At 36.4% G+C, this 27,248-nt stretch overlaps 1 long non-coding RNA gene across 1 annotated transcript; it reads left to right on the top strand.

The window, feature by feature from the left end:
- Positions 1-7,069: 7,069 nt before the first annotated feature.
- LOC106868010 (uncharacterized) lies at positions 7,070-26,873 on the top strand. Its single transcript, XR_001409208.3, has 3 exons — positions 7,070-7,209; positions 21,327-21,412; positions 26,524-26,873. It is a non-coding gene; the product is annotated as an uncharacterized LOC106868010 (long non-coding RNA).
- Positions 26,874-27,248: the final 375 nt, after the last annotated feature.

The following is a 27,248-nucleotide window of genomic DNA, read 5'->3' as shown; positions in this document are numbered from 1 at the left end:
ACCTTTTGGCTAACACCTTGGCCAAAATCTTTAACTCTACGTTTAGTAGAGTTATGGGCCTGTAATTACTAATGCTATCCCCCTTGCTTGGGTCCTTCTGGATCAGCGTCACAACTCCCCGGCTTACAGAACTGGGAATCCTCCCATTCTGCTGCCAGTTTGTATAGACGCCTGCCAGGACGTCCCCAAACAAGTCCGGCATTAAACGATAGAACTCATAGGGCAGACCATCCAGTCCCGGAGCCTTTTCCGCGACGCATCCGGCCAGCACCTCTCTTACTTCCGCGGGAGTGATCGGGCCCTCACAGCATTCCGTCTCACGCGCCGAGAGTCGAGGCCCGCCAGCTAGGAAATCCCTTAAGGGCTCCCCGCGCTCAAGCGGACCGCTCCCCCCGAACACCCGAGCGAAATGCTGGTGAAGTGCCTTTTGCATCTCCTCCTGTCCATAGACCCTGCGCCCCTGCCCGTCAGTTAAAGACTTAATGCAGGACTTCTTGCCCTTCTGACTCTCCACACGACGAGCCCATCTGGCTACGTTGATACCTTCTCGTTTCCCAGCGCGTACTTTAGCTCTGACTCGGCACCCTTCGTGTTTGGCATTGAGGTGTCGGTACAAGACCGTTATCGCTGCTGTCACTTTGGATGCGGAGCCAGCTTCCATTGCCTCATCTAGACTCTTGACTAAGTCACCCTCTATTCTATTCCTGTCTAAACTTAGCTGATTGCTAAATCTAATGGACTCAAGACGGATGGCTCTCTTGAGGGCGTGCCACCATCTATTATTAATGATGGTGCCACATAATGCCCTCTGCACTAACTCCTTAATCCGGGTACGAAAAGCTAAACAAGTCAAAATAGACTTGTTCATTTTCCAATACCCGGGTCCCTGTTTATGACACTTATCTATATGTACCTCACACGTCACAAGTTTGTGATCCGAGTAAGGCACAATACAAAAATGTGGACAGTTAAAACTATTCTTATCTCTTTCCCTAACAAAAATTCTGTCTATGTACGATCTGAGTGAGCCGTCGTTATTACTCCACGTCCACTGTGGAACGCTCGGCTCATCCAGTCGGAAGCGGTCTACTAGATTAAAACTCTCTAGTAGACCCTTGAGGCAAGGATTCCCTTTCCTATCGGTGGAGCCCACACTATCGACGCGCGCATCGAGAATAGTGTTGAAGTCCCCTAGCAAAACTATGGTTTTAGACGTCAATAAAAAGTACTCCAGGTTCCGAAAAAAACCCGACTGCCCTTGTCCGTTAGGAGCATAGGCAGCCACCAACCTGAAGGACTGCTTACTTTCATGTGTCACATCTAGGACGACCAGCCTACCTTCTGGGTCCCGAAAGACAGTACGAATCTGTAACTCCAAGTCCTCCTTAAAAAGAACCACCACGCCTGCACCTCCCCTCCGGCTCGGCGAAATAAATTTCTCGTAGCCATTGAGGAGGGGCGAGAACGCCTCAGGTCCTTCCAACTTGGACTCGGTGATCACAGCCACATCTATTCTATGTGAAATGAGGTCGTCCAGAAAACAAGCTTGTTTCCATTTCGACCTCATTCCACGCACATTTAAACTACCCAACTTAATCATCGGAAAAAATAAGGGTAAAAGCAAACACTTACGGTTGTGAGAGGGAGCATGGCACTTTTTGTTTGCCATCCTCCCCTACTCCTTCCGCTTCTACTGGGCCCTTTTTCGGGGTTGCCACCGGGCTCTGGGTTGGGGTGGCTGCCGGGCTGACAATCAATCTGCCTTCCTTGACGTCATTGGAGACGTCTATAATAAATTTATTTAACACATGTTCCTGAAAAAGTCTTTCTTTATAATCCTCTTCGGCCACCCTCGCGTAGCGGTATTTATCATCCTCCGTACCACTTTTGAAGAACTTTACGCGAGGGTGAGCCTTTGTGTATTTCACCACCTTCTCGTTCTTCATGTTTATGGCTACTATCCTGTCGTTTTTTTTACAACCTTTCAACACAGGGTTAGGTGGGGTCTTAAAATTCTGCCCTATGAGTGTTGTACCAGCGGGATAGGTGTGGGAGGTTTTTTTTTTTTCCTCTGTCTGCAAGTTTGCAGCTTTTTTTGTGTGTGTTTGGGGAGGGGAGTCTGGAGTGGATTGCGTCTTCCTTTTGTTTGTAACAGTTTTAAATGCCTCCTCCGTCACCATTTTCTCAGACGTACTCACGCTTACTCGCTCCTGCTGCTTTCCACTTTCTTCCGTCTTCCTGCTTTCCACTGCAACTGTGACTGTTGACTCTCTTCTTCCCTCGTCCACTTTCGCAGGAGCGTCGCCACTCGCTTTAATGGTGTTTTTCTTATTTTTTGTGCAGGCCGAGCGAACGTGACCCTTCTGTCCACACTTGAAACATCTGGGTCTCCGTCCCTCAACCGACACGCGAATGGTATGTCCCTCCCCCACAGACACCCTGTCGGGCAAATTTTCCAAAGTGTTATTCTCCGCTTGGACAATCATCTCAAGCGCCTGACCTTTCCAACCGGTTGCTTTCCTTCTCCTTGTGCATAAAATTTCTATATTTTCTTCCACGTCGAAGATTACGGCCGCTGCCGCCCACATTACGTCATACCTAAATGGTATGTCTTCTATAGTTACACGTGCTGTTCGTTTTCCCATGTAAGTGGGCAGCAGCATAATTAGGTCTGTTTTCAAGGTTTCTGTCGAAACCTCCTTTGCCACTTCCGCCGACTCGAAGTGAACTTCGATAGTTGCACTTCTTGTACCGCGGTTTACGTGGATGACTTTGGACCAAATTGGCGCCAAACACAGCTCCACCAGTTCATTACGCGCCTCTGCAATTTTTTTTTCCTTGATGTTGAACACCTTGTACACCACAATTTTTTCCTTAATTGCGTTGACTGCCTCGGGTGGTGGAATTAGCTTCGTTTCACCATCCACCTTTTGTACATATTTCCGGTATGTATAGAGACTTTCCTTTGTCATTTTTATTTCAATGGAGTCACCTCCAACGGCCTGTGCAAAACTTGATTTTCCTTTAGGAACACTTTTGCGTACACCTTCCTCCTCCATGGGAAGGACACCTTCCGCTACAATTAGAGTAGCCATATTTGTCAAAAGACAAAAACACAAATAAAGTTTTTTACCTAGAATTTTTTTTTTTTTCGCCCCGTAGGGCGAAAACAACTGTATACCAACAGTTATTCAATACAAAGAGTTAAACAGACACGAACTCACACCGCAACAGCAAACAAAATCTCGATGGGAAAAATCAATATATCTTCCTTAGCACAAGAAAAAGACGTGTTGTCTCTTTGCAAATTTCAGAAGTTATGGAGATTAAATACGCTTTACACCGCTTAATCAGTCAAAGGAGTAAATATAAACAACTGAATACTTGTCAGTGATTGGTTGAAATTATCGAAATAAGACAATTTTTTACATGAAATAAATTCGAATACAAAAATATTTTTCTGTTCTATAACACAAAATAGATAAGTATACGAAGTTTGAAAGTCTTTCGGTACCAAAAACACTACGTAAAACATTAATGAAAACTGTGGCCCCCGTTTTAAAATAGATCCTTTTTTATGACCGCCCAGCAGTAAGTCTATTGAGCTGAATAGACGTCAGTGATTGGTTGAAATTACAGAAATACGACAACTTTAACATGGAATAACTTGCAAATTCCTTTTTTTTTTGTTAAGAAGACTAAGAGTAAAAGATGTTTTATATGACACATTCTACCAGTGTCCCAAGTTTCAAAGTGTTTCGTTAAGAAAATACTGGCGCCCCCGTTTTAAAATAGATCCCTAAGACATTTATTTAATTGGTGTTAAGGTTACTTACACAGCTGTGGCTATTTGTGACAAAGTTCAACAATCATTCAGAGAGAGGGAAAGAAAGATTCACAACCACCGAGTATGTAGGTGTCAGCTGCAACGCTACCTGGTGGCGTTTACCAGCAAAGGGACGTAATTCATCTAACCTCATTAGTCTACTACAGAACTTTCAAATCAGCCACTTTGTTACCTGATGTCACTCCCTCCCTCACTTCTGCCTCCTCCAACTATGTCAAATTCAGGCTAAAGTTGGCAGTAAAAAGAGATGGGTTTTACGTCAACAAAGTTACAAAATCTCATTGCAACTAAACGCTGGATTTTCACCATCACCCAAATAATTTTTTTTACCTTTACTAAATAATATAAATTATAGTTATAAACATTTTGACATTTTAGAATACCGTGCTAAAAAAAGTTTCAGTTTGTTAAATCAAAGGTGTTGAAATTTTTTATTTTTTAAGCACATACACGCAAAAAAAAATGTATCGATATTATGAGCGACCAGAACATGTATAGCAAGATGATCACAATATTTCTATATTAAATTTACTGTTTGTTCAAGCATATTTTATTTAAGAAATGACAAAATATGATTGAGCAACACAAAAGAAGCAGCAGCTATATGGCAGCACGTAGAAAGACAATGAACGATACAGAAAGTGAATGTAGTCCGACAAGCACTAACACGACTTCCTCCTGAAAAGTGTGAGCGTACAAGATGTCCATAGACAAGCACGAGAACCATTTTCTCAAGAGCAGCGAGAACACGTTTTTAGAACAAGATGCTGAGCAGTATAGCCAATTCACGATTTTCTCAAGAACAAAGACGGTAACCAATAGCTCAGAGTAGAATTAGTCGCTAAAACAAAAAGGCTGTTGAATGTTGTAAGATAATATGACGGGTTCAGTGTAAACATTAGTTGCCAATGTAAACATTAGTCTAATAGACGCAAGATGCTGTCATTGTAACTCACTAATATTCATAGAAGAGCGCACTGGAGGAACATTGACCTATCCTGATTTAGTGCTTACTGTAAATCTACTTTAATTTGTATTCCAGAAGTACCAGATTTACCTGGCGAACTGCATGAATTGTTCATACTTGGTCCATAAGAAATGAAATATTTTAAAAGAAACATTCGGAGGTTCAGCAGTGCTAAGATCATGTGTAGCATGAATACAAACGATGCTACAACCGCTCAACTTACATAATTAATAGAGTTATTTATATATTTCTTTGAAGTACCAAGAAATGGACGTTGCAGCAAAAATTATCCCGTGATTTCTTTTCAAAAACATTAAGTGATAGTGACTATTATCCACTGTATTGTCAGCAAAGTTCTACTTAATGAGGTTATACTGCTACTGTGCAAGTTGGAAGCAGAAATATCGAGGTGGATAGCCAACATGTAGTTCCCTATAATACTTGATTACTTCAAAAATATGGAACCCATTGAATGGTGCACAACTTGTCAAATATTCATATAAATACTGTTCTACAGTTTCATTGGAAAGAGAAAAAGAATAAGTTTGTCTTGATATCAGTGATGCAAATCAGCGAGATTATTAAGTATAAAAATTGCAGGTGTCGTGAATCATCTAAATACTTTTCGAATTCCTCATTTGGAAAAAGAAAAGAAAAACATCCATAGAATATTTTCAGACTTGCATGCCCAATCAACAACAAATATCTTTTTTATTTTTATCCAAACAACATAGAAATTGCTCTTCAATAAGCTCGATCAACTAGACTCAGCCTATTTTGATAAAAACGCTGAAAATTCTGTATTGCAACATCCGTGAATATTATACGCGGTAGTAATCGAATAAGACTTGGAGAAGAAAGACAAGACAATAACAATCTTTTTAGAATAGATGAAAATTAATGTAAGATAATTGAAGAGAAATCTAGTGAATCATTAGCGTCTTTCCAGCATCAACGCCGCTAAGTTTGTTGACGATCAGCAAATCATCAGTAGGGTCGAGGATGTATATCGAGTATTATTGCAGTCTAAGTTACGGAAAAGCATTGCTAGAGTACCTGTCTTGTAATTGGTAATATTTATTCCCACTTAAATTTGAATTTTCTGTTAGAACAAACTATACTGCAGTAGATACCATCAGAAATACTCTCGTTAGCTTCTGGTGCAAAATGCACTCTTGTTTATTTAGTAGAAAGTGGGTTATACATCTTTAGATTGTATACCTGACTTCCTACTATAATATTAAAGAAATAGACGGAACGCTGAACTCCAGACTAAACAACTTAAACAACATTTATTTACTTGGTAAAACATACAAATCTTTAGTTATACTTCTTTAGAGGTGAGAATAACGAGCTGTCGAGTATAAGACCGAAAGATGTAGAGACAGCTTTAAACACACGTCCATGCTCAATCGCTGGCCAGCGTGAAAGAGAATGAATTGAGCGGGAAACGCTTGCTTTATTAATTCTACGCATGCGCAGGCGTTACTACATTTATATCACTAGCAGAGAGATACATATCCGCCATCTCCAGTGCCGAGACCACCAGATCATGTGAATACGACCGGTCTTTTCAAATGATAGACGCTAGACAGCAGGGACTCCTCTCCCCGCCAGCTAATTGCGACACCAGCTCCTGTTCTGACACTGTTTTTGTACATAAGTCCTTGAACTGGTTAAGAGCATTCTTGATATGAGAAATAAGGGCAGCGATGGTGACATGAGTTTATTGAAGTAGTTACTGAATGCCAAGCACTTTGTCTAAGCCTTCTTTCTAAAAAACAGAAACACCCCACAAAAATAGAACCCCCCTCCCTCATCGACTGGAGCTGCCGACATTTTTCTAGATATCAACTAGGAAATTTTTTAAGCTGAATATCATTAATGTCAGCCTCACCAATAAGTGGAATCTTTCAGAAACTGGATATTGCTTTATTGAAAATAGTTCTAAATTACACTGTGTTCAATTGCAGCCTCATTGCCAATTTTTTGCATTAAATTGTTTTACAGTAGAAAGCACAGATTTAGTAGATCAAAATCAGTGGAAAATGTTAAAGCTTTCGCAAAATGCAGCCAAAATATGGTTGAGACATAAAGGAACAGAAGTATGAATATATGATTGATGCAAGCAGAATAAATTATAAAGTATCACGTTCGATCGCCAACATTCGAGGACATTGTCACGTGATAAGCAGAGGACGCTGAACATTTGTTTGAGAGAGTTTTTATGTTGATTTCACCAAGAAATGTCTTTTGCTGCTTGATGTTAGTGTCGTTAAGACTCATTGATGGATATAATTACTTTGATATAATCTCATATATTTATTGCCATACATTTTTATCTAATCATTATCACCTCATTAAAATTTATATCACTTCGACGACGCCATTGGAGGTAAGTCATTTATTTAAAATGAGCTTCTTTACATGAAACACTGTATAGCTTTAAAATTCATGATTTTTAGAAATAAAACTAGATTTTTCGATCAATAGTTTGATCATCAATGTGTTTAACATATATTTTCGTTGTAAATTTGCCTATTGTTTTCAAAACGCGTTGATCCTCCTTTAGATAATCTTAGTCTTACATTTGAATTCGACTAATAAATTATTTAATTTAATCATTTACTAACCAGACTGGTATTTTTAAATATCTTAATTTAAAGTTTGTCAAATTAACTTCTTTTTTTTTTTCAAAAAATTATATTTCAATTGATTTGCAAATACAATATCTTAATTTGTTCAGAAAAGAATTAAGATTGTGTGACATTCCTTCCTTTCTCAGTCGCGATCTTTTTGACAGCCCGCCAATGGTGTGTGTGGGGGTCTTCAGGTGGGCAACTATCAAAACTCAATGTTTGAAAGTGATTTAAAATAAAACATTGCTTCAAAAGTTCATGTTAATTCATGTTCCAGTCACGACATTCTTTGTTATTTTCAAAATTTGTTAAAACAATGACCATTTCAATAAAGGGGATTTGATGTTAAATATTAATCACCACACTTTATGGACAAGAATCTTGCTTTCGGAAATTCTCGAGATAGTTGGTGTTGTTACTTGTAACTCTAAATTTATTAATAGTCTTCACAAAATCCTTGTTTTACTATCACATTTTAACGACAACAAAATTTCAGTGATTTAAGTTTTGCAGTAAAAGCTTTGATAGTACTACAAGTTCTATTTAGAATTATGACGATAACAAAGACAACTCCGAATCAGAAACAAAAAGGCCTTTCAATCATTTTATATTAATATCATTTGTAATTGTTTGTATTTTAATTTTTTCGAAATTTTATCTATGTTGAGATTTAATAAACAATTCAAAGCAGTTGATGTGCAGATTAGCAACAAGACAAGAATCCATGGATTAGGAAAGAAATTCAGTGACCTCGGGACGAGATTGTGTATTCCACTCGGGCTAATTAAATTTCATTTCTATTAACTAAAACAATTCAAAATAGCCTTTAGTTCAATTATTACAAATAAACAATCACTGATATTCATGATGTGCGATTCATTGAGGCAGTTAACAAGTTTTTTTTTTCAGGAAAAATTTCTTGAATTTTATTGCCTTAACAAAATTAAATTAGAAAATTAGACAAAACAGAGAAAAGAAAAAAAAAAGAGAGAAAGAAACCCAAAACAATTCGGTATTATCTGATTCTTTCACCCGCACGATTTTCACTTAGAAAAAAAAACTCAGATTTTTTATGTAGAATCAAGTATCCTGACCTCCAAATACACTGCAAACTCCTTATTTTTGTTCGGAAAAAGTGGGTGGGTGGGTGGAACCTCCACTATATCCCGGAATCATTGGAAATTTTTATTTTTCCGTTCAATGAATTCCGGTGACCTAATATACTACAAAATCTTTTTTTAGTCCAGAAAGAGGTGGAAGCTTCGGAAATTTCACCCCACCACCATCGGTCTTTTCACTAAGAAAAAAAGAAAAAAACTCGGATTTTTTGCATGGAATCAAATACCCTGACCTCCTAATATGCTGCAAACCCCTGATTTTTGTTTGGAAAAAAAGGGGAGGACCGCCCCCCCCTCCCATATCCCGGAATCATTGGAAATTTTTTTTTGTTGACTGAATTCCGGTGACCTATTATGCTGTGGGGTGGGGGTGGAACCCTCGGAAATTTCACCCCCACCCTCATTTTCAAATGTTTTTTGCTCTTTCTTTCTTTACCTATAACTTTAGATAACATTTTGCAGAAATACGTTTTCGAGAGAGTGTGGATTACATTAGATTGAAAATTCAAAGACGTTTGAAATGAATAAGTGAAAATGCAGAGGTTATAGAAGTTAGTGGTAACGAAGTGTGTGGAGAGATAACAAACGATAATCTAAAAAAAATAATAAAGAAACACGTTAGAGTTTTTGCATGTATGTGTGAAACGAAGTAAAAGTAACAAAATAACTTTTTCCTACATCTTAAAATCACTGGATATAATATATACAATAATCCCGAATAGATTTTCCCTTTGCAATTTTTGGTGCTGAAATGTGTTCATTTTTGTGGGGGGTGAGAAAGAGTGAGTGGGTGACGAAGTTTACCTAAACATTGAATGGGTAACAATCATAATTATATGTATATCATTATCATCGTTTAACGTCTGCTTTCCATGCTGGCATGGGTTGGACGGTTTGACTGAGGACTGGCAAGCCAGGATGTTGCAATGAGACTCCAGTCTGTTCTGGCAAAATTTCTATAGCTGGATGCTGTTCTTCACGCCAACCATTCCGAGAGTGTAGTGGGTGCTTTTCAAGTGTGACTGGCACAGGGGCCAGTCAGATGGCACTGACATTGATCATGTGCTACTGGAATTGGCAGCGCCAGTGCCAGCGGCATGTAAAATGCACATTCCATAGGTGAGGGGCAAACATAGGTGGAATGTGATGCATTCCCAGAGGCATCAGGGCATCAATGGACATGGAAACTGGCTGCTGAGTCAGTCGAAAGGAGCCACTAATATAAGTACAATTGAAGTACATGAGCAACTCCTCGGCTTCAGGTGGATCTTGTGGAATGACAGTTTTGAGGTATCTCATACCTTCGTTAATGTTTTCTATGAGCAAAAAAGCTAGAGCATCAATCATGCCACAAAACGAATGAAACTCAGCATTGGTATTGTACTGTTCCCAAACCCAGTTCCTGGATCTTACACCAAGTGAACTGTGTAAGATGAAAGAAACAACCTTTGTTCTTTACGTCGTAGCCAAACACTGCAAGAACAGCCCTCAGTGCACCATCTTCAAAGTCAGTCACCATGGTTTGCATATTAATAGAATAGCTTAGGTCTGCACACTTATCAACTATAACCTAAAAAGAGTTCTTCAGAGGTGGCACGAGTCTTGTTTGGAAGAGGAGTATACACTGAAGTAACAGCTGTATCACAGAAAGGGACAAGGATGATGTAGATCTGTTTGAAAACATTTAGTGTCGTAGCAAAGTTGCTATCCATATATAGAGTATCAGCACCAGCAAGGAGTCTGAAGCCATCACTGGTACCAAACACTAGAATGCGGTTGTTTGCATTTGGTCCGTTATCATAGAGTAAAAACTCCTCAAGATTAGGGCCAACTGTCATAGTATAGTCAATAGGAAGGTCACCTAGATCTTTTAGCAAACATAGTACTGGAAGAGTAGGCCATTGGTTGCGCAGAGTTCATAAGTTCTGCATATTCCTTTACAGAAACTGATTGACATATTAACCTTAAGTGAGAATTTGACAGTTAACCTTTCTGCTAAAGAAAGACGCAGAAACAGTGCTAACGTCCTTTTTTTTTCTTCCTGTGACTTTTTTACCTGGATTCCATTATCAATATGATGATTACATGCTAATTTTGGACTCTAAAGGCTCTACTTGACTCAATTTTGTGTAAATTCTCATAGAAATATGTTTACTTAGCAATTAATTTGTTCATTTCTTGATCAAATTCTGGATCAAAATTGATATTTAAATCCTTGAATTTGCTGAGTGGGAATCCATCAGTTTGATAACTAGCGTCAGTATGTGTTAATTGTATGCAAAAAGTGCCAGTATACCAATCTCTTTTTTCACTTTGTGCTTTTTCTGCCATATCCATTATTTAGCTAGAAATTTTTTTCTTATGGTATAAAAATCTTGAAGAAATTACATTGTTTTCTAAGTGAAAATTTTATCATAAATTTTCACTTTTATATTTTGTAATGATTATCTAACCTACTCCATCGAGTTTTATATCAAAATAAAGTTAAAACATTCTATATGCGTAGATAATTTTTAACAAAACTTGAGATGTGGCACTCAAGTGCATTGAACTAGAACAAGGGCTACCGTTCAGCAGATGAAAAAAAAAAAGGGACAAACTTTGAAAATGAGTGAAAATACCAGGGTGTTGAGGGATTTATAGGGGAGTAGTGGGGGCAATTGTTCTGGTGTCTAGATATTGGGGGGGGGGCCTGCTACGAATTGTATGTAGCACTCAATACACCTCCCAGCAATCAGGTATGAAAAGGCTCTTTCAATATATAAAGATATTTTGACTTCTTAAAAAAATGTAATGGATTCACTTTTATGACAAACAACCATAGATTTTGCCACTCTAGAGAATCCAATTAATTCAATTAAAAAACAATTTATGCCCAGTCCCAGAGCAGCTTACAATTCTTAAGGGAATTGTAGCTGTTTTGGGGACAATGACAGACAAAAGGGAAACAACACAACACACCTGAAAATGTATGTATCTGTGAGTATGTTTGTGTAAATATGACTGTATATAAAGATAAAGAGAATCCCCCTTTCAACGCATGACTGAGCTTGACCTTGACTTGACTAATAGTAGTTAAAGGCACACACATACACACATTTCTACTCTTAAACTTATTTCAGTGAGGTTTTGAAAACTGGTCTTATTTTATGAGGTATGTTCCAAATTTTGAATTTAGTTTTAATTATAAAATTACATCTTTCATCAGCTAAAAGTATTTTTCTTTTTGGTTTTAGGATTATTGCATATATATTCAAATGTTTCATTAATTTGAATCTTTTTTCCTATACTTTTCGCCATTCTGTCAAACACTTGGAATTGCTATATGGAAGTGGGACAAAATTGGTAACTGGGTCAAAATGAATAATTTCTGATTTCTTATTATTTTCTCTCATTTTGTACCATTGCATCATCTGCTGGAGTAAAATTTGGTCAGTATAGGTTTCATAGTTTTTCTTGAAGTTGAGAGGTTGAAACATAGGCGACAGGTACTATTTTCAAGAAATTTTCCCTCAAATTTGACCTGATTGTAGCTAATAAAATACCTGGATAATTTTTGGTGAAGAAGCTACAGTGAAGTATTTATGTTGAGTTTTTAGATTTAGATGAGTTTCATTTGTGACTCCAAGGGTCAAAAGGGGACCTTTGACCAAAATGGGTTGAGAACCTTTGCTATAGAGCATACAATGGAGACAAAGACAGTTTGAACATGAAAAAAAAAACATTTTTTTGCTTTATCATTTTCATGTTAAAATTAATTTTTTCCATGGAAAATTATATATCATTGAAAGGATGTGAACTTTCTTCTCATATAGTTTTAATTAAAATTTGAGAGTTACATATCATGTCAGGGTCAGGACTGGATTTAAACCATGGTGTGCCCAGGGCACTTCAAGTTTGATGGGCTCCTAATACACAAGAATTAAATTCTTAGAAAATTACCAAATTTAAATCTCAAAACCCATCTATTTCAAATAATTGAATTTGATGAGTTAGCAGAGAAAGTTTAAATAAAAGACTGAGAATGTCACTTTATAGATACACTTTTTAAAGTTCAAATCTTTTTCTCACACATCCACTTGCAGTGTTTGACTTTTCCTTCATTGTGAAAAGTAAAGGGAAGAGGTGGGGTTAGATTTTCAAAAATTTTAATGCGAGTTACAACTGTTTCAGAATGTAGAATAAAATAAAAATTATGAAAAAGAAAAAAAAAAAATCATTTTTGTCCTGCCTAAATTTTTCCCTGCAACAATCTGACATTTAAGTTATTGTCACCCAGGAAGAGGATTTTTAATGCTCAAGAGAGAGAGAGTATATTTGATAGAAATTGTTGAAATACATATGTACTTCATATGAGTAGCAAATTGTGGAGGATGGTATTCACTGTGCATGAATCTAGTTAGTTTGAGTCACAAAATGAGCCCCCTTTTAAAATGATGTAAAAAAATCTGAAAATTTGTCATATTTCAAAATTCATTTCTTATTCAGGATCTGCCCTTCATTTCTCTTTGTAATTTCCAAATAACTTTTTGAATACTTTAAAATCAAAATTGCATAAATATCTGTGCCAGAAACAGTAGTTAAAAATTGAGGAAATAGATTTTTGGGAGATCTATTATAATGACTGACTTTTATTACATTATTCTAATATCTTCTGAAACTTATACATATACATGTATAAATGCATACAGAAAAATACAAATATATACACACATACATTTTTACAGAGTTAGTTTTATATACATCCTTGTGTGTGTGTGTGTATATATATAGTTTTAGGGAAAATAACCAATTTTCAAGAACTCATCGATGAAAATCCACTATCACATATAGAAAAATTAATATTAAAAGCACAATAAATGAGTATAATATAAAGTAAAGTAAATATCATAAGATAAATATAATAAAAAGATTACACGTGTTTCATAACCAATTTTCAAATAGAAAAGAAATTTAAATCGATTAAAATCAATTGAAATTATCGAAAATAAGTTCTATTCAAAAATATAGCTACTCGTCAGATCGTAATTAGAATAATAATTAGATATATATCTCAACCAACAATAAGTACCAAATGAATTAATATGAAATACTTATTATATAAAGATAGAAAAATTATTTAAAAAATATCATAATATCAAAATAATAACCATTCAATAATCATCCCTTCATCCATTATAATAACATGTATATTATATACAAAAAACATCTTACATAAATTATCATTGTTTTAAATACAAGTTGAACGAAGTTTAAGTTTAAAATAATAATGAAGATAAAATTAGTACATATTTAACCGGTGTAATAGTTAAAGCTATACTATTTAAAGCTAAAGACGTTTATTTAATTATGATTAAAGATCAATTGAATAATAGAAAAATACAAGATTATTTATTTCTACAAACGTAATAATAAAAAATATGAATGAAAAAATTATGAATGGAAAAAATTATGAATGAAAAAATTAGGAAAGAAAAAATTATTAAGAATAAAAGGTTAAACTTTATATATATATACAAAGTTTTGATTTTAAAAAAACTTTAACGATATTATAAACTATAAAGATTAATTATACATACACACACACACAGCCAGCTTTTCGTTTTTATTCATTGCTTTTTTTTCTTCTTTTAATTGTCTGTCACTATTCATCTGTTTTTAGTTTTTGTTTTGTTTTGGGGGTTTCACTTTAGTGACACCAGTTACACATGGTAACCGGAATTTGCTTAGTGTCGTCAAAATGGAAAAAGCGTTTTAAAGTTTTTGAAAATTTGAAATGGAAAGGCATGTTTTTTTTTTTAAACTGACTATCGCAGAGATGTGAAAATATGGCTGCTACTTGTTAATTTCAAATTAAACTTACCAACGGCGAGGGTATTCTAGCATCCCCCAAGTCTCTTAACGCCTCCCCCATCTCCTTTGCTTCAAATCTCTCCCCTCGAGCTTCAAATGCCCTCAGGGTGGGGCATATGGCATCCCCTGGTGAGAACCTTTGCTCTATAGTGATACCTACTTGTAGTTTTGGATTCAGATAGGTCTGAAAACATCACAAAATTGACTGTTATAGGTTTCACATAAATATTTTAAAAATTGCCAGCAAAAAATTTCATTTTCAAGAACCTGAGAAAAAATAGGCAACTGCTATCCCATGGACACTATTAATATGATGACATGTAGGGATGCAATGGAGTCATCATATACTATATCATATATTATAGTATACTAAACGTTTTTATAAGTCAGTACCATGTTCTACAGTGTTAGCAGTATGCTTTACATCATTTGTTAGGGTTATCTCCACAGATATTTGGCAGGTGTAAAACGTAAGCACACTTTCACACAGAAGTTAGGTGTAGATAAACATAGTTCAATACAAATGTGACATGGGTAAAACGTCAGTATGAATTATTATTTGCTATTTCTATATAAACACAGCATAAAAATAATATGTGGCTTGGAATAAAAAAAAAAAGAAAAAAACTCTGGCAATCTTCGTTTGTCATGTGCACATGCAAAATTAGAGGTCAACTCCCAACTGAAATCAACTTTTTTATTTTGTAATTCGTGATGAGCTGTTTTAAAAACCTGATCTTTGATATAAACTTAAAATGAATTTTTTTTAGAAATCATACAAAATATATAAAATCCCTGATAACAAATTTTTTTTGCGGGTGATTACGTTGTATATGTTTTAGAAAAAAGAAAAAAGGTTGTTAAATGACAGTTAGCTGTTGTTTCTAGCATATTGGGTTTTCTGGTGGTGGTTTGATATTTTTTTGTCTGCTGTTTCACTAGAAATCTATGCATGTATGACAAAAGTAAAACATGGAGTTTTTATAGCTTTTTGAAAGCAGGTAGGTGGGAGTAGGGGAGTATGTTTTCTAAAAGTTAAAATTAAAAAAAAAAATTTTTCCAAGTTCATAATCTCTGCATTTTTATTCATGGATTAAAAAAAACAATTTGGGAGTGGGGAGGGGGAAATTAAAATTTTGAAAAAGTGCTCTTTTGGCAAAATCATAATCTCCTATAATGAAAACATAGGAATCCTCTGCCAGATATTCTATAGAATTGTAATCAGCACTGATTTTTGTTATGTTTTGTATCCAAGACATCAGATGAAAACAATGAGATTGAAGATGAAAAAAGGGTAATGGCATATATGCCATATTTCAGGAGTTTTTACTCCTTCATCAGCACTCATGTAATCCCTTAATCATCTACGAACACATTGCTTAAATAGCCACTAAATACAGCTGTGTAACATTATTGGATATACCAATTTTACACATTAAACACATTTCTGGATGTAATTTGAAGATGATTATCACCTGTTTCAAAGATATGACATTACAAATATGGTTAATTTAGGTTAATTAAGCAAGATTTCAATCAATTGATTGACCAAATTGTCCTAAAAGTTTCACAAATGAGGTATCAAACTGTATTCTTTTTGGATGCTCTCCAGGAAAAAGTACAGAAGAAATTACATTTGAGTCTTCTAAATATTTTCAAAAATTCATAGTGATACTTATTGGCAATTGATATCCTAAATTGTTTGCCACTTTGTTGAATGGGAATCGTGGTACTTACACACATATATTTAATCTAACTTCTGGATTGCTTTAATTGGAACTATCTGAATAGTAACCTGTTAAATGTTTGAAGAAAATTTGTATATGAATGCATTGTCTGAAAAAGTGCTTTCCATATTAAAGAAGAAAGATAACTATACCTCTTGGTGATTTAAAGGAGAAAGCTTTTTATGACAGTTTTGATAGACTTGCCTTCCTTCAAGAATACTTCAACATTTTCATTCATTATTCCCTGGCTTAAAGCCACATACAGCTGGTCATGCTGGAATACTGGAATACTCAAGAGTGAGTGGGCAGGGAGGGATAGAGGAGGAGATGTTTCAATAGAGTGTGGGAGATAGAGATGAGGCAGAAGTAATTGTAGCTAGTGTTAGATGTTGTTCAGGGGGACTATGGTAGATATGTATGGGCATTGGGAGTGATTGTGTACAGGTAGGTTTGTGAGGGAAAGTGGGGGAGGCATACATCATGTGATCATAGATGGGGGAGGAAGGTACTGAGAAGATGGGTTGTTGGGAAGGGACAGGTTATGTATGGGGGTGGCATGGACATAAAGAATAAGCCTGTGTGGCCTGAATTTTACTTAGCTGGTTATCTCTTCTCGAGTACAGTAAATCACCAGATGTCTTGGTCCTTTGTGAAATACTCAGTGTGGCTTTTCATCTGAAGATCATTTCTCACATTTCATCCCACATCTTCCTTATCTTCCTCTTTCATAGGTTCATTAGACATTTAGAGATTGGCACTTCTTTATGCAGCTGTCCTCATTCATATCATCTCATGACCATACTAGTGCAGTCTTCTCTCTTGCACACTACATCTGATACCTCTCATACCCAATTTTTCTCTCAAAACATTTAATCTTTGTTGTATATGCACACTGACATTGCACATCCAGCAGAGCATGTTGACTTAATTTCTCTTAAGTTTTCACATGTCTTCTGCAGTCACAACCTGTTTCATATAGCCATGTAGCATAGCTGTCTGTACACAAGTAACGTACAATCTGCCTTTCATTTACAAAAGTAATAGCTCTCTGAACTTTTCCCAGCCAGTTCTTATTCTAGCTAGTACACTTTAGAGCAATCTCCACCACTGCTGATTTGGTTACTAGGTTACAAGCTATCTACTATCTCTAGATAGGCCTCTGGACATTTGAAGAAGTCTATTTCCTGTACATTTTTAGTGTTTATTGTACCTGCTCATCTGCCAAACACAAAGTCTACATTCTCTGTTAACCTTCCTGTGAAACCACTACTCCTCTTATGTGTTCATAGTTTGAACTGAGTGCACAGTATGGAATTTATACTTATATTTTTTCTATATATTGAGCAAGCCATTTCCTTGAAAGGATAAGTAATTTGCTTTTCTGCTTACTAGTATGTTGGTTGGATCTTTTCTGTTACTGTTACAATTTTTGAAATTTTTAAAGTAAGTGAAAGTTTTCAAATTTGGTATGTTGATGTAATTTTTCATGCTGAATCATGGTTTGGAAATTATAATCATCAGTTTCAGTTAAAATTGTGGCTCCTGAAAGAGCTGACTGATGTATGTATTTATTTAGTGTGTTGTGATTCCAACATGGCATTACATAAAGAAAAACATGTCTGGTCTTGTGACACACTTGCTCAGGCTGCAAGTACCTTTCCTCAGTTGTGTTTGTCTTGAGAAGACTGTTTCCTCTATCTCAACAATCTTCCCAAGACCACCTACCTGAGCTAGTTTATGGAGCAAGTTCTCCACACATATTTCAGTTATAATCAACAGCTGTGCATTGGCTCATCCCCAGGTCTTCAACACACAAAACGTTACTGCAGTCAATTCCTTGATTCATGAGTAAAGGAAAAGCAGTTCAATCCTAAGAGGAAGGTATCACCTTCCAACTATGTATCTTTACTGATTGACACACTCTCATTGCATCCTTTATGGAACACTGCCAGTAAATTTCCCTGCGAAGCATCTTTTCCATATAGTGTCGCTTTGTACATAATTTTTTTCTTTTAGGGATAACACTTCTTTTGCAAGTAAAAAACTTCCCGCTCCTTTTAGGGATAAGACTCTTCTTTTGCAAGTAAAAAACTGCACGCACCTTGGTTTTCAATTTCTCCATTATACTTGAGAGGCTAAACGAGTTGGCAGCAGTCATATTTCTATTTAGGTTGAAAAGGTTCAGGGAAACACAGTTCAAAATCATGAAAATGAGGTAGTGACAAGACAGCAACCAAGACTATCCATTTCTCAAAACAACAGGTGAAAATGACAAAAATGAGGTATTGCAAATGTTCAGAAAATAGGCACTTGTCAAAGATCAAAGAAAATAGGCAAATAAAATACATGTGGTTATGGTAATTTCAAGCAGATGATAGCTTGACTTGTTTTAATACCATAATTAGCATGCAAAACTACATCAGTACATCAAATTTGGAAACAATTGGAACATTAAAAAAAATGCACTAGAGGGGGCAATGCATACCCTGTGTGCAGATAAATTTTTTTTGCAAATTATAGTGTAGTTTACAATGCATTGTTTACCTATGCTTTTTAATTTAACTGAATTAAGCTTTGCAAGTGTTTGACTAAAAGAGGATTAGAAGCTTAAGTAGATGGCAGCGAAAAGTAGACTTGATCGATGTCTATGCCAAATGCATATGAGTAAAATTTACATATGACTAAAATAAATGATTATTCAAATAATCATGATTATGAAAAAGAAAGTGAACAAAATGAAATACTCATAGAAAATATTGCATAGAATTTGAGAAGTGTTTTCAATGCCTTTTAGTGATGGCAGGCGAATTGAACTTACAATAGTTCATTGTAGTATAGAAAATAATATGACTATTTGCCTATTGGGAAATGTGTAAGCTCAATTTTGTTTTTTATAAATAAAAAATTTTTTTTTCAAGTATCACCATTATAGGTATTTATGCTCCGGTGAAATTAAGAAATCAACTCAAATAAATGAAACCCTTGAATCCATCACTGCGCGTGCACGCACACACACACACATACACACCTGTGAATGTATTTATTTATTTATTTATTTATGTATGTATGTATGTACTCACATGTGTCTGTGCATAAGTACACAGTAATCTATACACATACAGACATGGGTTGAATCGAAATATATATATATATATATATTGTGTACTGTTCCATGATGGTAAGATCAACAAAAAATTACTCAATCTGGTGAGAGATAAATAATATTTAATAGACATAATACATGTTTTTATGTGCTAGTAATAGATTCTTGTGCTGAGAACATGCCAAAACAATACATATCCTGCATGTACATGAATTGTTTTTCTAAAAAATCTCCACAATCAAAACATTTTGATTCACCCATCTGCTAGTTTTGAAGATAAACCAAATTTTCATCATTTTGAGCCACTCATCCAATGAGTATTTCTGCCAAATTTGGTGAAAATTTGTTCTGCTGTTCTCCAGTAATTATGCAAACACACTGACAAACAAAGACGAGTGACTACAATACCCTGCTTTTGCTTATGAGTGCAGGGTAAAAATTTAAGAAGTTGAAAACTGTGACAGAAAACATCCCTATGGTCTTTACTAAGTTAACTTTTAGGTCCTCTGATTCCAGTCATTGCTTCTACACCAGAAATTTATTCTTTGATTCAAGTAGAGGTTGTGCTATAAGAATAAGACAACTTGTCTTCAATTCTTTTGTTATGGCCTGGAGGACTATAATAAATAAGAGGAAGCTGACAACTGATCCTTGGTGAACTCCTACCTGCTATACTCATTGCCAACTTTCACATTGCTGACATGGTTTGGACAGTTCTCACCAACCCTTAGCCTCTGGTGGATCACCAGATGAGGGAAGGAGGGACCCTGTCAAAGGCTTTGTCCAAGTACAAATGCCAAGTACAGAGGTATATATTTCTCTAAATACCTCTCCTACACTTGCATTACAAGGAAGGTAGGTAGCATCAGTGGTGCTTCTTCTGGGTCCAAAATCAAACTGCATCTCATCTAGCTTAACTCTCTTCCTTATTAGTTCTGTAACTTTCATGGCTTGGTCCAGCAATTTGATACCTCTGTAATTACTTCTAAGGCATCACCTTTACTTTCCTAGCAGTTGACTATAACTATAATACTGTTACACCAGTCATTGGCTAATGACCCCCTTGCTGGAAAACCACATTAACAATATAGGTGACTAGATCATGCTACTGTCAACTTGGGTAGCTGGTCCTTCTGTTGGGTCTACATTAGGAAGATTCCTTCTCCCATGCATTCTCTAAATTTGATGCTTCTTTCTTGGCAGAATCTAAGTGTAACTTGTACTGTCATCCATGCGAATACATTTTTCCTCTTCTAAGTGGTGGTGGTGATGATGATTTCTTTTTGCAAACAACTTGCAAATTCAAGTGCTACCAGTTAAAAGCTTTACATACCAGATGCCAGCAAGTTTATGGGGTCATCAGGAGAGAATGTGTGCTGTGTTGAGGCCTTCCTCTCAACAGCATCATTGCACACCAGCCCCACTCACTGAAATGAGGCCCCACTTGCTTGATCAACTGGTTATTAGGTTTCACTCAATATTCCTCTATTCTTCGAGGTGGCGAGCTAGCAGAAACATTAGCACACCGGGTGAAATGCTTAGCGGTATTTCATCTGTCTTCACGTTCTGAGTTCAAATTCTGCCGAGGTCGACTTTGCCTTTCATCCTTTTGGGGTTGATAAATTAAGTACCAGTTGTGTACTAGGGTCAATCTAATCGACTGGCCCCTTCCCCTAAAATTTTGGGCCTTGTGCCTAGAGTAGAAAAGAATATTCCTCTAGTTATTGCTTGTCTGCTCATTGTCTCTTTTTAACCAAATCCAATGGCTTACCTTCTCCACTACAGTCTGGATATTACTCATGATGGTATTTGCTTTATGGTGAGTTAGGTCTTGTGGCAACAATAGTCACCGCCCACTGTGTCCAATGAATCATCTACATCCAACTTCGATTAGAAAATGTTTTACTTACCAGCCTGCATCTTCACATTCCTTGAGATTTTTACAACAGTTGATTTTTGGAGCCTGAGGAGTGTTCATGTTATCTTCATAAGGAACTATTAACTCAAACTTATTTCTTTCTTTCTTTCATACCATATGATAATATCCGATTGGTACCCTGGTAAATCTGCAGCCACCTTCCAATAGCTGTTCCACTTTTCATTACTCAAAGAAAGTTTCTTCGTTTTCAAATGGATCTGCTATCCCGACCGCATAAAGGTAATGAAATCTCTAGTTGGTTTCTTCAGTGTTTTTTTTTGCTACTGTTAATAAGAGCAATTTGATTCTTTATAGCATTGAAAAGGACCTTAAAGATCAGATTATGTCTCCATGTATTTTTATTCTATGCCAGCGAACAGCTGGAAAAAATATGTTTAAGTGTTCCGACTTTTCCGCATCTGCATTTAACATTCCCTGATATGTTTCATCTTAGTAGGTTTGTTGGTGATGGTAAGACATTATAGACTGAATGAATCAGAAAACTTAGATGTGATGTAGTCCACTTCTATATTTCATTACAACTTTTTTTTTTTCTCAACTATGTGTTCCTCCCATCTTATCATCCTTGTTGAGAGTATTGAATCTCTCTGTTTCCCTTGCTTTGACGCTGTTGCTAATAACAAATCTGCATTTGCTCTGCATCGTACTTGGAAATGGTCTGAATCAATCTGCATCAAATCCAAGTCCCTTCTGATGAATCTGCTTTGCACCCACCATATCTCAGTGTGTAAATGGAGACAGGAAGTCATCAGTCTTTGCTTCTGCTTTCCACTTTCTGGCTGGTTTTATATCTGGTGGATTATGCCTGATTTCTATGTGCTTTGATTCTCTCTGCATCATCACCATTACTTCCTTACTTTATAAATTTTGACTATTGTTGTCAGTGGTAACTGCAATGAGCCTCTTTTATGATAAAGAGCTGAGGTAGGCCTAATAACTTCTAATGAACCCATTGCACTTTTGCTCAATGATTTGAACTTGTAACAGGGCCACCTTGTATATTAAAAGTAGCCACGAAAGATGCAGATATAAGCTGTACTGTAAACACCATATTTTATACTTCCCTGGTAACTTTGAGCCATCAATTTCTGTTAGTCCATCCTCGGCTTGTTGCATCCCATGACTCCTATCTAACAATGTTTCAGCATGTCCATGTCCTTCCTTGATTGTTGGAATGCTTTCTCCTGCTATTTTAAATTTTACTTCTTTTTGCACTCCCCTAATAAATGTCAGACTATGTAATTTTTTTGATTTGAATCTCATCCTTAACCACTTTATCAGCTCCTCTAGTTTTGAGAGAGCACTCTGCATGATTTGCTTGTTTATCAATAAAAGTGTTATTTTATTGATGAAGGCCTTCTTAGTTGATTATATATAGGCCATTTGTTCCAAAATGTCTTGCTTTCAAAATCATTTTCATGACTAGGATAAACCATGTGACGGATATTATGCTGCCAGCAGCAATACCAGTCTCAAAGTACTGCCAATCTGTTGTAAAGTTACTAGCTGTAAAACTCATCTTGAAACTTCAATAATATATCTTCATTAATTGTGTTACTTTCTTCAGAATGTGGAAGTGTTCCATGGCTCTACTCAGCAATTTGTGTGGCACTGAGCCATATGCATTAGCTAAATCAAGCCATACCATATTCAAACTTGTCTTGTTCTGTTTGGCATTCTGAAATGCTTTTTAAATTGAAAAACAATGCTCAGCGCATCCAGGAATTCTGGCCTTTTGAACAGATTCAACAATATATCCATTATTCCTGCTATCCACATTCAATAAGGATATTGACCTCTGCATTGACTTCCCTTGGCAGGTATATACCTTCTGCTTTGCACCAATCCTCCAAAGTCTCTTCACATCAAAGCTGTTGGAGCAGGACAAAGAACTTCTTTCGTAGACAATTGCAATACTTATACACTTTATATGAGATGCCAGCACCTCCTGGTGCTTTATTAGGCTATTATTTTCCATCCTTAACCATCTCATTTTCCTGTGCCTCTTGCTTGCTCCACTCTTTCCTTTTGCTAACTGGGTCCCATATTATTTTACTCCAAATAAGTCCATTCCTCTATTGTATATTGAGTTTGCTAATTTCCCCAGTTTCTCCACTTTAGATCCTGTCATTTTATATAGAGCTTTACATACCTTATTCTCAAACTCTTTATATCTTACTTTTTCAGTTGCAGCAGGCCACAAAACCCTCAGTTTCTTGCGAGCACTATCTGATGCATCAGTCTCATAACCTGCAGTTTCTTGTTGGGAAGGGACTTTTGCTGTAGTATTTATTGATTTCCTGTGTTTTGTGTTCGGGGATGATTTGCTAATGTTTTATGATCAGGTGACCTACACTGCTCTCTGTTTACAAGTCTTTCCCTGATATATCTTCACTCTATATTGAGGTCTGTGTTTTAAGGTTAGCTACCAACTGGTATTTTTATTGATCTCTAGTAGGAATGTCAATCAAGACTGGAATTCTTACTACCCATAGGTTGGAACTGTTCCTGTTTGCATTTTTGAGTGTTGGGGACAATGTTCATGATTCTCACTTGGTGATTGGTGATGTTAGTTGGTCCTGTCTCCTCATCTGACCATTACTTGGGAGCTAGCTCCCAATTCGTGGTTCATCTGCCTTCATCCCAGAGTTGAAGCTGTTGACCAATGATAGGTTGTCACTAATGTGGCTAAGGAATCCTATCTAGCCTAATTTTAAAATCAGAGTGTTCCTCCTCCTAGACAGACTGCTGACCAAGGCTCATGAATTCTGCCTACACGTTTTGGATGGTCATTGACTCTCTTGAGTTCCTCTGCCCTTTGCTGGGTTTGGTTTTTCATCCAACATGGTGTCCATTATTTCACCCATCTCACCAAGCAAGCTAAATGGGATTGCCAATTTAGTTACTGATAATGTAGTGATTGCGCTGTCACATGTTAATTATTATTGCTTATTATTTACTTCTTTATTATTATCATCTTCACTATTTCTACTACTATTCCTATCATCATGTTTACCTATTATTATCATTGCCATTGTTGTTAGCACCATCATCATTTCTATTATTTGTTGTTGGTGGTGGTGGTAGCTCTGTTGCAATATATGTTGTTACTGAGTTGTTGCTGGTAGCAAAAGTCCTACAGCACATCTTACATTCATGGTTGTTTGCACTTCATTCAGTGTTCAAAGCCAAGTTCATTTCTGTATTGATCTCACTGGATTTTGCAGGTCTCTGACCCTGCCTTTATTTGCAGTTTGTGCTCATACTACGTCTTGCCTCCCTCTATTCTCATTGTCATTATTGTTAGCACCATCATCATTTCTAGGAATTTCAACCATGTTTCATGGTCTGCTACCACAACAGCTCCTTTATAGGATCCAGTTAGCTCAAGACATCATCGGAGGTGTCTTCAGCTCTGGTGTTGGGTGCATGTCTTCTTTCTTCTATTCCCTGGCCTCTGCGATGCAGCATCAACGAGTGTCAGCGTCCGACTGACTGTCTTGTCAAATTCCCCTTTTTTATACCTGCTGCTAGGCTCCAGCAGGCGTCTAAATTTCCCGCTGTTGGTGGTGGTAGCTCTGTTGCAATATGTGTTGTTACTGAGTTGTTGCTGCCTTAGTTGTTATTATTTTTATTGTTTAAGTTATTTTCTAATCTTTGGTAAGTTCAGTGTCACTACTGCTGTCATCACAGATATTGCTGCTTTCCTGTAGTGGCCACTGGTCCTGTTTTGTTCCTGTCATGACTGCCTTCTATAGTTATGATGGCTGTATTGCTGACATCATCATTGCTATTTTTGAAGCTGTCAGTTCTGATATTGTCTTTGTTATTTTCTTGAGCAAATGACGGCTGGCAAATTTCAGCCTGTTGGTTTACCTACTACTATTGCTGTCTCCTTATGTAGGGGATGGGGGTGTTGAGTCTAGTAACATGGGTTGATTGAATGGGTGCTTGATTGGTCTGGTGGTGGATCGGGGGCAGTTGGGAGGAAATTCAGACAGGAGCAGGGACAGTTGGGACAGAACATAGCTGAAATATAGAAATCTGTTTATATATATTCATGCCAATACACATATATAGGTAACTATTCTATAAGCATCTCAAAGTTTTGAATAACAGACAAGGCTATCTTAAAGCTTGGAATAAAAGAAACATGCATACAAATTCATCAATAGCAGTCGTGTATGCTTATGGGAGCAAGGTAGATAGAGAGATAGAGATGGTGAAACACCCAGTATGCCAACATGGAGATACATTGATAGCTAAAATATAGAAATCTATATATATTCATTCCAATATACATATATAGGTAACTATTCTAGTATTATCATAATGATAGCTTTGTCAGAGCCAAAACAAATCAACTGCCTACAAAAAAGAAGAAAAGAAAGAGTGGAATTTGGTCAGTGTAGCATTTATACAGACCTAAGTTATTATTATTAACAATAACCTTAAGTTATTGTTCTCTCTTACCATAGGTGAATAATATTGACATCCAGTAAAGAAATTGACACCTCATAACATCTTTGTGATCAGTAGTTGGCTTTTGACATTTTCTACTATTTCTGGAAACTGTGTTAGGTCAGTGGCAAACTTTTGGCATTTACTGCTATATTTTTGGAGGCAATGTGAGTGGGTGAAGTACTTGCAAATATACAAACTACAAAGTTGTGGCCATCTGGAAGGGACACAGCAGGTGTTCTGACTGCATCCACATTCTGAAATTCAACCCCACACCTTTGAACAGTGCCTTGGGTTCAGTTCAGATGTCTGTGAAGCTGTTGGAGATTGGTCGATCCCAGGCTGGAGAATGTTGCTGCTAGAAGGCCATATGTGTGGTATCAGAATTTGGTTTCTTGCTAGACCTCTGGAAAGAGTTGGAAGTGGCTGGCGGAGAATTTCTATGACTTCATCAGCCTCAATTTCTGGTCTCCTAAATTCCTTGATTGTAACTTCACAGGTTACTATGTGTGGTGCATGGTTGAGAAATACACTAACCGCTCTGCCTGCAACACCAAGGCTGAGCTGGTGGCTAGGATCAAGCAGGTGTTTGAAGATCTCCCCAGGACCCTGTGAGGAATACATATGCAAGGTTTCAGAGCTTTCTTGAGACTGTGATAGAAGCAGAGGGCGACTAGTTTGAGTAAACTATTATCTCCCAACCAGATAATATAGTTGTTTTTTCTTTAAATACTCTTGATTTTAAAAGGGATATTGTATTTACCTTTTCTTTTATGTAAACTGTCAAATTCAGCCCAAACACCCTTATGAAATACTGTACTTTTGAAATATTTCCAACAACCCTTTTCTTGTTTTTTTTCTTTTTCCAGATACATTTACTACAGATACTTTTGGAACCATGTCATTGAGTGTTTCAGATAATCCTTTAGACTTCTGGGAAGAACTGATGATTGACAAAGTTTTCACAAACTGTGATGAAGACTGTAGTGGCAAAGTGTCCATTAACAAATTGATAAATTATCTTAAACAATTAACAAGTAATAATTCTATTGTGAGTAAAATGCTTTTTCTTCAACTTTTTTATACAGATTAACATTTAAGTGGTGTTAGTCTGTTGAGTGGAAAAATATAACTTTATAGGACAAATTGGCTTTCTTCAAGTCTCTCTATCACGAACAAAGGATGCTTGCACAAACCATAAAACGTTTGACCACTGTGTTGTCTTTACTAGCACCAATCAGGTTACTTGAATAGCAACTCCATTTTAAATGAACTTTGGGTACTGTCTTTTCTATTTGTATCCAAATTGTATATACTATATATTAAGTTTTTAGGAACTTTTGCTCCTAACAAAGAAAGCTGAAACGTAGAAGACAGACATTCTCCAAATACAAGAATAAAAAGACGATAGGAATTTGCAAATACAGCTGTAAATCGTTTTAATTTTGATACTCCATACAAATTACAGTATTTGTATAGAAAGAGATAAAGGCATTGAGAAACATGAGTTATATTTTTGTGAATGATTGTGTGCACTTGCACATGTATGCGTTTGAGAGAGCGAGAGAGGAAGAGGGGGAGAAATGAATAGAGA

Source organism: Octopus bimaculoides, chromosome 2, assembly GCF_046866305.1.
Source record: "Octopus bimaculoides isolate indiv1 chromosome 2, ASM4686630v1, whole genome shotgun sequence".
Lineage (NCBI taxonomy): Eukaryota > Metazoa > Mollusca > Cephalopoda > Octopoda > Octopodidae > Octopus > Octopus bimaculoides.
Note: the sequence above shows the minus strand (reverse complement) of the source record. Positions and strands in the feature narration are given on the sequence as shown.